Genomic DNA, 14,790 nt, shown 5'->3' on the forward strand with positions numbered 1-14,790 from the left:
GTGCTTTAGGAAATTCGTTCCGTTACGTGTGTGACTATTTTGCGCACATGCTTGCTTTCCATGCAAGTCGCAGTGCTGCCCATTCTCGAGCTGAGCTGCTGTAATCCTGCACCCTCCTCCAAACAATTGTGATTTCGAATGTGCATGTAAACGCACACAAACGCGCGCTGGGGGCGCGCGTGTGTAGCGTGCGCGTATGTACATTCTTGCGAATATATCTCATGTCTGTGCATTTGTAGCGTGCGTATTGTGTGTATGTATAGATCTCCTTTGAACATGACCTACTGCCAACCAGAATAAGTGACCTAAACGAGCGAGTGTTTGGAAGCACACAACCTTATTCATTAGAAACATAGTAACATGCCTTCCGAACGAAAAGAAGAGAGCGCTCCTATCACAACTGAAACTACGATTTGCCTTATCTCAAAATACATTGGCCCAGGCATAGATCCGTTCTCTAATCAAGCGAATGGTATGCGTGTTCAACCTCTGACGGGACAACGGAGCTCAATGGGATACATGCAATGGGCAGCACGAGTCACAGCGTAGTTACCTTGAAACGTGATGAGGCCTTGGCTGTAGCAGTGTAGAAATGCAGCGCAAAAGTACTACCAGCTTTTGGAGAGGACCGCTACATATGTGCAGTTGTCTATTTCAACATCAGGCTCGCTAGACATGTTCTTAGACTTGAAGTAAATCTGATGCGATTCGGCGAAGAGGCTAAATTTTTTTCGCGCGAAGCGTCACCGTTTCCGCTGTTTGGCGAATAAAATCATTTATGCTGATTAGAGTGGGGCTGTGATAATTCGTGAGCCCTCAGACACAGACAAGTGCAGGGAAAAGAAAACGTTAATGCACAACACGATTCAAGCGCAAATACAGACACTTCCGATAGATAGCCAAAAAGTACAACACAGTTACGTTCCAAGTCCTTACGGTTCTGTAGCCCACAAGTATCTCTACACGCCCTGACTCGTTCGGTAACTATCATTCAGAGACGACACTCACGGCGCCGATGACCGCGTAGTCGACGCACGCTTGAAGCAGGAGAAAGACGCGCTCGCTCGCCCGACTCGGGAACGCTCTGAAGCATGATGACTCCGCGCAGTGCCCACCGAGACCACGCCGCGGTCGGTTGTGCCGGATCGTGAGCCTAGACGTGGTGCCATGGTCACGCCCACAGGATGCTATTGGCTTGGGCCCCAGGAGACTCACCACCGCGGACCGACTCTTTAGCTGGTTGGTCTCGGACACCATCTGGCCTACGATCAGCAGCCTGTCCTGACCCGCTCAAGCGTTCATCATAGAAAAGCGCCGCAAGGCCCGGTCTGGAAGCCACCCGTTCACCGTAGGAAATGCCAGGTTCGTCCCGGCTGGTCCGATGGCCTCAACATGGCAGCGCACGCTGTGTCGTTGTTGTTGTTGTTGTTGCCCCTTCGCACTGGCACATACCCACTATGGGGGATTGGCCATGAAATCTAGAAGTATCCTAAATGATATATATTAAAAGGTTTATCCTTAATCAAAAAAACTAATGATGTAATAGAAAATAATCATTAACTAAAAAGGAATATTAAACTAAACAAATAATTAAAGATTGAATCAAGAAGAGAAAAGGTGAGGTAATACTACAGTGGAAGACAGAAATTTTGAGTAGACCAGACAATCGAGCTTATCTCACCCGGTCACAATCAAATGAATATGCAAATTTCATTCAAAATTAGACAAGTGTCGTCAGAAATATATTTAAGCAGGCATTATTATGACATGCGCTTTGATTCTCGAATGAAATTGCATACAGCATCGAATACGCTCCTGTGGCAATGTCCCAAGCTAAAGGCACCGAAACTTAGAACATTATCTGCAGTTAAATTTAAACCTACTGCTTGAAAAGGAACGATTAAAAGTCTTTTCCTAATTAATGAATAGTTTTTACATGTTATAAAGTAATGCTCTATTGTTTCCGTTTCTTCACAGAATGGACACAGGGGGGATATCGCCAGACCAGCTCTGTGCAAGTAAAAGTTTAATGGAGGGACACGGCATCGAAATTTGGTTAAAATAACTGCTAACTTTTTAGATTGACTCCACTGAGGTTTCCAGGGGTATGTTAGGTGCTGATAGTCCGTATGTTTAGTAATATTTTCCATAATATCCGTATAAATAGCCCATTTTCTATATCTGATCGACACTATGTGTTCCGATTCTGGTAGTACCGAGATCACAGGGCCATCAAGTGTGGCTCGAGATAGTGAATCGGCTATTTCATTCAACCGTATGCCACAGTGTCCCGGGACCCAGACTAACTTCAGGAACTTCACATGAGGTGGAACTAATGTTTGTAATGTCGCTAGAGCTCTTGATTGTTCTGAAGCTGTGAGAGTAGTACACAGCGAAAGAGAATCAGTAATTATCATTGCACTCTCTTCGTTTGAAGGAAGTTTTCGTAGCGCTAAAATAATAGCCAGGAGCTCAGCTTCGAAAACCGGAGTGAAGTCTGGTAGTCTTACCGAGAATGACCAACCGAGGTAATCTGAGACGATTCCTACTGCTGCCTTTTCTTTATTCACAGAAGCGTCTGTGGCTATTATGTTCTTTATTTCCGCATGAGCTATGTAGTCTTCTAACCTGTCATTTAAGTAACTCGAAGATTGAAACTTAGATAGTGGGGGAAAAATTTCATCACATTCTATCGTAATATTGTGATTTAATGCTTTGGTTCCAATTACCGATCTGATATCCACCTTTATGCTTTCAAGTTTCTTTTGTACAAAAATAATCTGGGGAGTACGAAAGCGTGGCCAGTGAGCGAGGAAGAAGGCGTCGGGGTCACTAATAAAGGCATATGCAGACCGTCTCGCTGATAAGCCATAAAATTTCAAGTATGTTTGTACTGTTAAGATACGGAATCGGCAAAGAATAGTTGGTATGCGAGCTTCCTGATATAGTACATTAATAGCGACATACCTGGGGAGTCGCAAACACAACCGTAACGCTTCTCGCTCTAATAGAACTAACGGTTTAATTTTGTACGTAGGGCCACCCGACGTTCCAAGGCCCACGCGCCTGACGCTGGCTTTTCGCTTGCACACTTCGTCGTCTTTGTTCGCGTCACCACTTTCGGCATGCACTATCAGTTTCGGTTTCTTAATACGCTCTCCCCAACTTTCAGTACGTTGTGCCGTGGAAAACTTGAGTGCTGACGCGACACAACGGAACACAACAATAGAGAGTTTTAGTACTGCGTACGATGCGTACGTGGCGGCGTTGCGTACGTAAGGACGCCACTTACTGCGTAGTGCGCATGCGCAGACCGCAACGCGCACGTATCGCGTTACGTACGCAGCCGCTACGTACGCACGCATGAGATGCGTGCGTGCGTACGTATGAGGTGATCGCGCCGCTCTCGAACAAGTTCGCGACAGCGCGAGACTTCGTTTTCAAATTGGCGGCATCGAAGGCAAGCACCGACCGGTGTGGCTTAAAATATGGCCATAATCTGGCTATAACACTTGGATTGGCTCACATTGGCTGTCAACAACACGTGCTTCTATTTTGATATACCAGATGGCGCAACACGCTTCACACTCGTTACGTACGCGGGTACTACAGCGTACTAAAAGGCGATTAGTGGCAAACGACGCCACGTAACGCAAGGCGCTTGCGTGATGCGTACGTAGCACCATTCCGCAGTACTAAAACTCTCAAATAACAGAACCAGTCACTGGCACATGCAGAAATGTCAACTAAACGCTGCGAAACATATGCTCCGCACACTCTATCACAGGAGGTCAACGCACTTTTTTTTTATTGATATGATATATAAGGAGATGTTGGCGCACCATTATGGCGCCGGCTACTCCTTAGCCGTTAATTGAAACTTGAACACGTATCTTGAAGCAAAAACATACAAAGCAGTGCATGGAAAATAGAAAACTCAGGCACAGATATGTAAAGACACACTTATACGTACATATCACAATGGTAAGTAAATGTTTGAAAGTCATTGTAAGAAGTCTCTGGAAACAACAAAACACAAACAACAAACACAAAACACAACAACAAAATAACAAAACACACATCTGGTCCTTATAAAGATGCATTCGCTCGTATGTACATAATAGTCGACACGTCATTCATTTCACAACACACACGTGATAGGTGTCACATGATACTGTATATAATAAGTACATGTGTTACAGATGAAAGCTTGTTCTTTGTTAATACTTGTCAGCAATCCCGCTGTCTTGTAAAAAACGTGTTAATGCTCTTAAAGCGTGGGACTGTAAAACTCCAGTTGGCCACGGGCCCAGAAGTTTTTTCATGCTAAATGGTCTGTGGTCCAATGCGAACAGTTCGCTTTTAAGACGGTGTCTTGGCGTGTCATGATGTGGACAGTCTATGAGAAGGTGACATACGTCTTCATCTATAAATCCACAATCGCATTCGGGAGTTTCAGCTCTGCCGATTCTGTGCAAAAAATGTTTTGTGTATGCGGTGCCTAGCCTCAATCGGTGAATTAGAGTTTCCATCCTTCTATCTAATGCCAGCGAAATTTTGAATTCAATATATGGATCGATGTGATATAAATCGCAGCTCTTTGTACTTTGGTCAAACCAAGCAGTTTTGCTCATTCTGAAAGTTGTATTCTTTATAATACTACGCAATTCATTTTTCGAAATCGGTAAAGAAACAGTAACGTCTTTACGATGTGCTTGTCGTGCTGCTTCATCGGCAGCTGTGTTTCCAGGAATGTTGCAGTGGCCAGGTATCCACTGGAATTCGATCTCATGTTGCGCCTTCTTTGCTTTAGTGAGCTCCTTCAGCGTTTCGTATGTCATACTATCACTTATTACTGTCCTGTTTGTACTGGAGAGTGATCTTAATGCGGCCTGTGAGTCACTGAAAAGTACCCATTTTCTAGCGTCTGCTACCGAGTTTATAAACTTTAGAGCATACAGAATAGCGAAGAGCTCAGATGTTGTAGATGACGTCGTGCGGCATAATTTAAACGATTCCTGAATATTGAGCTGTGGTATGATAAATGCCGATGTTGAAGACGTTGTAGTACTTGAGCCATCTGTGTAAATATGTATGTACCCTGGGTACCGCATGTGTATCTGATAAAGCGCTAGTTGTTGAGCAGCTTGGATGAACATGTCTTTCTTTCTAATAATGCCATCCACTGAGAATTCAATGCTTGGTATAACAAGCACCCATGGAGGATAGTCCATTTCAGAGTTCCAAAATTCATGGCTGGGTAATATATGTACATTACTCTGGACTTCGTTATGAGCATTGCTTTTATCTCTTAGTAAAATCTCCAGCGCCAATGGGTGGTCCCTGTGTTGCGTCTGTAAGCGAAAAAAATGGCGGCATGTTTCAATTGTTCTCATGACTGGAAAGGGTGGTTGTCGAGTCTCTGCTATGACAAGGCTGCTGGAAGTCGCTCGTGGAACACCTATGCAGACGCGCAGTCCCCTAGCTAATAGTCTTTGAAGTCGCTCCTCTGAAGTGCGGGAAAGGCCGTGTAACACTGCTGCAGAATATGCAACTTTTTGTCGTATTAAAGCATTGTGAACAGCGAGCATGGATGATACAGATCCGCCCCATGGTGTGCCAGCAATTCTGCGGAGTATATTCACTAGTGTATTCACCTCGTTTTCGAGTTTCTTTATGTGAGGTGCCCATGATAGCTGCCTATCAAGTATTACTCCGAGAAATCGATGCTGTGTCACAATCATTAGTGGTTCTTCTTATAAATTGAGACTGAAGTTCTTTAACTTCTTACGGGTGAAGGGCAATACAGCTGTCTTTGCGTGCGATAGAATCATTCCTCTTTCTTTTAAAAAGTTGTTGACAATATTTATTCCGTCTTGCAATGCAATCTGAATTAACCGTATGTCCGTGCCAGATGCCCAAATGCACACATCATCTGCATATAAAGAGTATTTCAACCTGGAAGGCAGTCTTTTAGCTAAATCAGCCATAACACAGTTGAAAAGAAAAGGGCTGAGTACGCTTCCTTGTGGCACTCCCTGTCTGACGTCGTGTTCTGCACTTTTTCCTTCGCTTGTCTGAATGAATATTTTACGACCTGATAAAAATTTGGATACCCACCGCAAAGACCTGCCGGACAGTCCGTGTTCCAACATACTCAGCAGAACATGAGTGTGACTGACTGTGTCAAATGCCCTTTTGATGTCCAAGAACACTGCGACCGTCAAACTACCACAGGCGCGTTCATGCTCCACATACGTTACTAGGTCCAGCATTGCATCCATTGTGCATCTCTGTTTCCTAAATCCTGTCAAGTAGTTGGAGAATACACCAGTTCTGTTGCACCACCATTGAAGTCGCGCATCAATCATTTTTTCCATTACCTTACATAAACAGCTTGTCAGACTGATTGGACGAAAGGATTCAAGGTTCAAGGGTGTCTTAGCCGGTTTTAAGATCGGAATGATGCGAGCAGACTTCCAAGACTCGGGTACAATTTCTTGCGTCCATAGATTATTGTAAATATCTAAGAGAATAGTTGTGCCTGTGGGCCCAAGGTTCTTTAGCATATTGTACGTAATGCCGTCCGGTCCAGAGGCCGATTTTTGACGACATGATGCTATAGCACAATGCAGCTCCCTTAACGTAAATACAGGGTCTAGCTGAGGATGCTCGGCCCAAAAGCAAGCATTAATTTTCTGGCTGGCTAATGCAACAGAATTATCAAATAAGGCACATTGTGATGTGGCGGGCCTACTGATAAGTTGACAAAATTCATCTGCTACCACAGCTTCCGGTTTGTCCAAAGCTACAGCAAGAGCACGAAATGGGAAGCTCTGTGATACAGGGCCACTAAGTGCTCGAATTACAAGCCAAATTCTTGAAACAGGTGTGTGGGGAGAGAGCGTGCCACAGAAATCACGCCAGCGTCGTTTACCTAAATTTTCTAGCCGTCTGCGCATTACACTGTGGATTTTCTGTGCATTTTTGTATGCTTCTAAACTTCCGCTGCGTCTATATGCCCTTTCTGAACGTCGTCTGATGGCTCTTAGATGTTCATACTCTCCATCGACTGCAGCATAGTCTTTTGGAATCGGGACTTTCTTTGTACATTTATTCGCATTATCTTGCAGAAATTCAGTAAACCTTTCAACTGTCGTGAGTTCACTATTTTGGTTTGTTATGTGGTGCCGAAAAGCTTTCCAGTTCGTCAATTTGCTGTAGCGTCTGGTGTCGTCTTTTCGCAAGTAGGGGTGACTTATTAGAATGGGAAAATGGTCACTTCCACGTGTTTCTACATCCGTCGTCCATACCACACCATTCACTAGATCTTGGGAACACAAGGTTACATCGATGCAACTAGAGTAATTATGCCCTCGGAGAAAAGTTGGGGAGCCGTCATTTAAAATTGTCAAATTGCATTTGTCTGCGGCACACTCAACAATGTTCCCACGTGCATCACATCGATCACTACCCCAGATTATGTTGTGCGCATTAAAGTCTCCGCATATAAACGTATATGAATTAGAAATGTTGAAGATATTTGTTAGCTCTTCCACCGAAATGCGGCTTGAAGGTTGTAGGTAAAAATTGATCACTGTAAAGCACTGCTCACCAAAGGATACTTTGCAAGCGACGAATTCCGGGAAGTCCGAATCACTTGAGTTAACTTGATGAGAAGGTAGGTCCTTTCTGACGCACAAATGTACTCTGCTAGGACCACTTCGACGAGATGACTTATATATCACGTAGTTGGAGAGGCGGAAATCATCATTCATTCTTGCCTCTTGGATGCAAAGTATTGGAAAGTTATACTGCAGAACGAGTTTACGGAAGTCAGCACACTTCCTTCGAAGACCATTGGCATTCCACTGGTATATGGAGACATCTTTGTAGCGCTTATTCATATGCTACTTGTCGCAGGTTTGACCCGGACTGTTGACACAGTAGTGCTTCCAGAGGCAGCAGGGCTTTTACTTCTGGCAGGTTGTTTGCTTCCGGTAAAGCAGACAGGATTGCCTTAAGTGCTGCGGAAAGCATTGGCAGAATCAATTGCATGACTGATGCAGAGGCACGGTCTCCATTGAATGGTTGATTTTCTGAGGCCTGTTGAGAATGACGTGGCGTTTTGGGGCGAACACTGGCACTGTCGGTTTTGCTACTTTCCGGCAGAGGACCCGTGGGCGTTCGTAGCTTTGACGCGTAGGTTGGGTTACTTGAAGGTACTTCTCGTGAGTGGTCTCTCGTGTGTGCTCTTGGCGTCTCTCTTGGCGGTTCTCTTGGCGTGCTTGTCGGCTGTTGTTGCGGTGGCCGCTGAGGTGGATCACGTACAGGATGAACAATCTCAAGGTTTGGAGATGGTTCATTGGGGCGCGGTTTTCTTCCATGGATGAGCTCATGCTGACGCATTTTTGTAGCAGCTTTACTTTGCGGGCAGCCTGAATATGAGGCAGCGTGATTACCTGCACAGTTTGCACACTTAGGCTGAAGAACAGACTTGCACTCCTTATGATGGTGTTCTTCTGAGCAGATCTTACACCGGCGTGTGTTACGGCAACTTTTCGCCATGTGTCCGAATCGCTGGCAGTTATAGCACCGAAGTGCTGGACCAAGATATTCTTCCACTGGGTGACTGGTGAATCCTAAGTAGATTCTTCCTGGAATCGGGCGGTCATCTCGAAAAGTCAGGATCACTGAGTGAAGTGGACGCGTCGTTACTCCTACATCTTCCTGGCGGTAGTATTTTATTTGCCGTCGCGCCGATATAACCCCTGCATCTCTCAAGTACTCTAGGAGTTGTTCGTCTGAATACTGCAGAGGAACATGTTTTACTTTCCCAACGTTCCGAGTGTATGACTCTGGGATGAAAGGCTTAACTTCCAGGCCACCTACATTTGAAAGCATCAGAAGTCGCTTAGCTGAACTTAAGGAAGCAACGCTGACACTAAAGCTTCCATCTCTGGTCGTTCTGAATGACTGCACTTTTTCTTTAGCAGCGGAAACTACTTCAGCTGACACTCGATTGGGGTTCACTTTCCAGAAGCTAGCACCTTCAGCTGTTGGACGAAAGACGACTGGGATACCCTCGGCTCGTTTCTTTTTATAAGTAACCAACGTAAATGGTTCATCTTCGCCCATGTCTTCTTCATCACTTAGGTGATAAGTTGGCGTTTTATCGTCGAGAGGATTCTCTTCTAAGCGAGGCTTCTTGCTCTCAGCTTCATCGTCTTCCAATGCTGCTGTGCTCGCTTGAGCCATTTCGCGGTTGTGAATTTGCAAACGTGCCGGCTTTATGATGCTTGGACGCACCTGTAAGCCCCCAGGCTTTTCATTGTGTCCTGCAGTATCACTCATGTGGTTTAACGCACTTGGACGAGCATAAGGCTCGTGGCGATGGCTACCAACCACCGTAGTGGTCGCGTACTAGCCAAATCTTTGATAACGGAACCTCGTACCTGTAGGGCGCCGAGCCCTCGAAGTCTTCACCCGGCGTCTTGTCGGCACACCGCGAAGAAAAAAAATTGCCCGCAGCTTCCCTCGGGGGAACACTGAGGAGGATGCGGATCATATAATTGGTTAACGGGGTGTTAAAGTGCGACTTACTTGGGTCGATGGCTAAATTGGTTAACGTGGTTGTAGGAGGGGGTGTTAAATGAGTGAACACGTACACACGTATGCGAAAGGGCGGCGCTGGTCGAAGGGACGTCGATCATTGTGTTTGTGGATTCGTTGAAATTCATTTCACCGTGACCTCTGACGTCGACGCGCCGTACAAACCAACCGACGAGCGGCAACTGAGCGAGCGAGCGCCGACCTTGAGTATATATACAGCACGACGGCGCATGCACTGTCAGCTGTTGAATGTTCTCGAAGCGCGACGCCACATGCGCGTCCACTGGAGAATCAGGAGAATTGTAGATGTCGAACGCGGTGTGTAGAGGAGGAAGGGTGCACAGATGGTGGAGGAGTGAAGCGCGCGCGGTGTGTAGAGGAGGAAGGGATGCACAGATGGTGGAAGAGTGGGCGACGGCGCGACGGCGCATGCGCGCGCGTCAGCTGTCGAATGTTCGAGAAGCGGTGCGGACGGCGCACTACAAGGCGCGAGTATAAGATGCTCCGCATCTAAAAACGGTGCCACGTTCTTCGTGGTTCCTCGCGACGCTAGCTGCGTCGCAGCGGTGACGGCGGTGTCTACGGCGAACGCTATGCAGGTGGCTCTTCTTCCGGCGCAGCGAACACAAAAACGGACATAAAATGGTCAAATGCAAGTCCTCCCACCTGATTTTTCGTCAGGATGGTCGCGATGACTTGTGGCGTCGATTTGTAACGAAAAATCCAACGCACTTTTCGCACGTTTGAAAACGATCGGCAGTGACACGTACTACCACACATCTGCATACCGTGTATGCGACACAACCAGGCGCACTTAAACTGCTCGCGTTAAGAAAAAAAAAAGACACGCGCCAACAATTAGCACACACAACTAAATATTCACCACACATGTCTCGCCCCAGTGACGACATCGCACCATGCTTCAGATCATCGGCGTCACAAATTATTGTCACGACTTTGGTGTGTGTTGCTTCTGTGTCGTCGATAATAACACTGCAAAGGTGGTGTTCGCATCGATGAGAGACGCGGTGATGGTGATTGCTGCTCCGGGTCACAGAGGATCCTCGTGCTATTGCTATGGAGCGTAAGAAGCACCGCACGATTATGAATGCACCGGCCGCTTCTGCATCGCTTGAAGTAGGCAAGCTGCCTAGCTCGTCTGCGTAGCGGTAGCCTCGGCGTTGTGTCGGTAGACGACCACGTCTCATCTTGAGGTTTAGGTGTACTCCTTTAAGGCGCGAAATCTGGATGCCGCCAATTCGGCAATGGTGAAGTCGATCATGGATGCACCCTTGGTTGCCATATCCATGCGCATGCCGTATTGATGTCGCTGTCTGCTACCATAGCACTGCTGTCACTGGGCCGGGCCTTGGTTCATGTGGTCGTTTGGTGGCTTCACTCACAGTGATCTCATGTCATCGCATTCCCCGACAACCTTTTGACTTCTTCGGGGTTATTTTTTTGATGTCCGCGCATAGACTGAATTTGCCCGTCTTGCTGTCTATCATGCTCAATGTGTCCAATGATAGGGCTCCTCTGATGTTTCCAAGGACAACATCAAAAAGCGAGTCACGCGGACAGTGCGCATGAACTTGTCCCTTGAAAATAGGTGTATCGAGGTAGACCACAGCTTCTGGTAGGTAGTGTACCGTGCGATCCAGGAACAAAACTGGACGGTACATTCCGGTCAGGTTTTCCTTTGACACTAATGCCTGTGGCACCACTACCGTATCGCTGCCAGTGTCATGGAGTACTGTTACTGGTCGTTAATTCAGAAAGCCGTTCACGACACGCATATTTTCAATTTCCCGAGATAAGACATTTCTGCTGACCTCAGTGTTCACAACAGTTATCTTTTCGCCGTCTTCCCAAACTACGTGATCTGCGTTCGTTGCAGATATCCACCGTTTCTTTGTAGTGACACCACGAAAGACGTTTCACATCTGCTCCCTTTACCAGCGGAATACTCTACACCACTGTGACCATGCACAGGGGAACATGCTCTTGTGTGCGACCAGCGTTCGGCTGCCCTATGCCCCTTCTTGTCGCACAGAAAACTGCGATTTGCAGGCTTTTCTGTCTTCCTCCCAGACTCTGATTTCGACATCGACGATCCTGGTTCCTTGGGAACATGTTATCTTCCTAGTTTAGTGAGCGCCTGCGCTTCCATGAAGTTATCGGCAGTCTCATAAAGGAAACTCAGCGTCTAGCAGCTTCTTTCTTTAAGAAAGATCCGGAGTGCCGGAAAACAGCCCTTCACGAACTGCTTACTTATAACGAGTTGTTTCAGGCTATCGAAGGTTTTCTTCGTTTTTTCCATCTTCAGCCAACAGTGAAAGTAGCCGGAAAGTCTGGAAGCATAGTGCAGACCGGTCTCGTTCTCTTCTGGCCTGGTTTCGCGAAACTTCTCTCGGTAGCCTTTCGCGGTACGTTGAAACCTCTGAAGAAGTGCTGCTCTTCACTGATTGTAATTCAGCGCAGCTGTTGTATCCGACCGGCCTATGACAGTTAGTGCTTCTCCCGTCATGCATAGTCTAAGCGAAAGAGCCCACTTCTCGCGTGACCACGCTTGACACGTTGTAGCCCCTTCAAATAGCTACAGATACGCGTCGAGTTCATCTCGAGCTTAATGGAAGAGTGGAATCAATTTATTAGAACTGCAGACCTCCGAAATACTTGTAGTATTTGCTGTGTTGGGGGCTGGCTGGTCACGACGAAGCAGAAGAAGACGGCCGACGGGGACGTACGCGGCCGGCGGGGACGCCGACCAGCCCGAACACGCGGGTTGGCGCGAAGCGCCGAAGAGAAGCACAACAACCGCACTCCACGGTTACCCAACACACACTGATTTTATATACAGTCTCCTTGAAATCCTGGATGCCAGAGCGGCGCCCCTGGCATCCTCACATGTCATTCTGAAACCGAAACCGAAAACCTAGAACACATCATCATCCCCTCCTCGAAAGAAGTACACCTATACACTGTTTACATTTATACATGATCGATGTACGTTAGAACACATGAAAATTCAGAGCATGGTACACTGAACTCACACACTATGAGTCCTGAAAATTCACTGAAAAAAAAATGTACAATAGAAGTCCTGAAAATGCACTGAAAAAAATGTACACAACTCAGTACAATATTGATTTGAATGCATTGGACCTTTTCACAGAACAATAATGTTCACAACAGTAATGAACAGGGGTTCTACATCACGTAGTCTTCGAACCGACGCGGCTTCTGCCACTTCCGCTTAGGATGGGTCCTTTTGGGTGTAGAACAGGTGTGTCTGCACCTTGGTCACTTGTGCTCTGATGTGACACATCAAGAGCAGTAGAAGATTGTGAAGGCTCTGAACGAGCGTTAACATTCGCGGTCTCATCAGAGCTCGCAGCATGAGCTTCGAAAGAACTTTGTGGACCGGAGTCCGGTTCAACGGTCTCAGCCGTATTTGAAGGTTCGAAGTGAACCGTATGACTTGGTGTACTTGAACCAGCGACACCGACTGGTAACTCCTCCCCCCTTGAAGAAGAAATGCCTGTACATGGAGGCCACATGTAACAGTCTGATGCGTAGTTGAAAGGCGTGGACGGAACGTGATGAGGAAGACTTTTAGGTGTTGAAGGCGAATCCGTATGAAAAATAACAAGGCGCGAAGCATTCCAGATGTTACCATCACTTAAGAGAAAAGAAGTGGGGCTAACCTGGCCCAAGACTTCGTAAGGACCCCGATACTTGGGGCGCTTGCCTGGCACACGAACCTTGACTAGATCGCCAGTGCGAACTTTGGGCTGTTTTGCACCTCGACGGGCGTCGACATACTTTTTCATTGCTTGTTGATGAGAAAAAACCCTGGTACGACTTTGATCAGGAGAAGACACTGCTATGTTACGAGGCAAAGAGACTATGTCGAGAGCAACTCGCGGTTGCCTACCGTGGAGAACTTGAGCAGGAGACACTCAAGTGGTGCCTTGTGGTGTGAACCTGTACGAAGCTAAACATTCAGTTTCAGTTTCAGTTTATTTATTTTTACTTTCGTACAAAACATACATGCTTACACAAACATACAGAAGGAGGTCCCAGAGCACTTGGCTGAAGCGGGACCTCCTGTCAGAAAATGTGATAAATATGCACAAGTAAAATGCAGCAACGTGGAATAAGTTTTACAAATAAATGGAATACAGACTAAAAAAACAAATTTTAACAATCATAAGTGCAACAAAACACTGCAAAGAGGATATAAAAATAAAAGAAAAACCCAAATATTTTTGACGAAACGAACACAGGAACGAAAAAAGCAAGAAAAAGATGAGTGGCTATGGCACCATTAGGAGTGCATGAATATGAACAGGTGTAGATAATATTGCACATCTTAGAATTTTATGGTATCCAGCAGAAAAGTAAATAATGTGTTTTTAAAAACAGCTAATGATGAAGACTGCTTAACGTTAAGGGGAAGGCTGTTCCAGGTTGATAAGGACGTGAAATAACCAGAGTGTTTTTCATAATTAGTATGGACGATTGGCAATAATAAATTGTTGTTAGCTGCAAATCTTGTTCGGTTGGTGTTTACTAGAACAGCGTCTGGAAATATGTTTACTGGAGGAGGGTTCTTCATTATTTTAAATAACACTATGGATAAATTGTATTTAACAAGGTTGTCTAATGATAGTATTCTGTTATTATGTAGAATGTCGGACACACAGCAGCTGAATGAGCTGAACGTTAATATGCGGATGGCCTGATTTTGTAAATGTTGCAGTGGTGCTATGTGAGTTGCATATGTGGTACCCCATGAGGTGATGCAGTAGTTCAGATGACTGTGAATGAAACAATAAAACAGTGTTAGTAGTGTAGGTTTGCTGAAATAGTACCTGGCTTTTAATAAGATTCTAATACCAGGAGCAATTTCGCGCTTCAAATGGGCGATGTGTTTCGTAAATTTTAAGTTAGAATCTAAAGTAACACCGAGAAATGAACATTCATCAGCTGCACCAATGACATGAGAATCAAGAATGATAGTGGGAAGAATTTCTGGTGTTCTGTGACTGGTATGAAAAAGCATGAATGAAGTCTTGGTGGTATTAATTTTCAGCGAATTAAGGTGGCACCATACTGAAATATTGTTCAAATCAGTATTCAACTTCGATGTAAGAGCAGTTAGTGATCGATCAC

The 14,790-nt window shown here is 45.9% G+C and overlaps 1 protein-coding gene across 8 annotated transcripts in view; it reads left to right on the top strand.

Annotated features, from left to right (window-relative positions):
- The window catches only part of LOC119177760 (glycoprotein-N-acetylgalactosamine 3-beta-galactosyltransferase 1), a 442,569-nt gene that overhangs the window by 120,128 nt on the left and 307,651 nt on the right, over nucleotides 1–14,790 (top strand). For 2 of the 8 annotated variants that reach the window (XM_075865795.1, XM_075865748.1), the window contains exon 2: nucleotides 1,109–1,362. The exons of the other annotated variants lie outside the window; for them this stretch is intronic. The gene's annotated coding sequence lies outside the window, so the exon portion shown is untranslated. The remainder of the gene's footprint in view (nucleotides 1–1,108; nucleotides 1,363–14,790) is intronic. 8 annotated transcript variants of the gene reach the window in all.

Source organism: Rhipicephalus microplus, chromosome 1 (genome assembly GCF_043290135.1).
Source record: "Rhipicephalus microplus isolate Deutch F79 chromosome 1, USDA_Rmic, whole genome shotgun sequence".
Classification (NCBI taxonomy): Eukaryota; Metazoa; Arthropoda; class Arachnida; order Ixodida; family Ixodidae; genus Rhipicephalus; species Rhipicephalus microplus.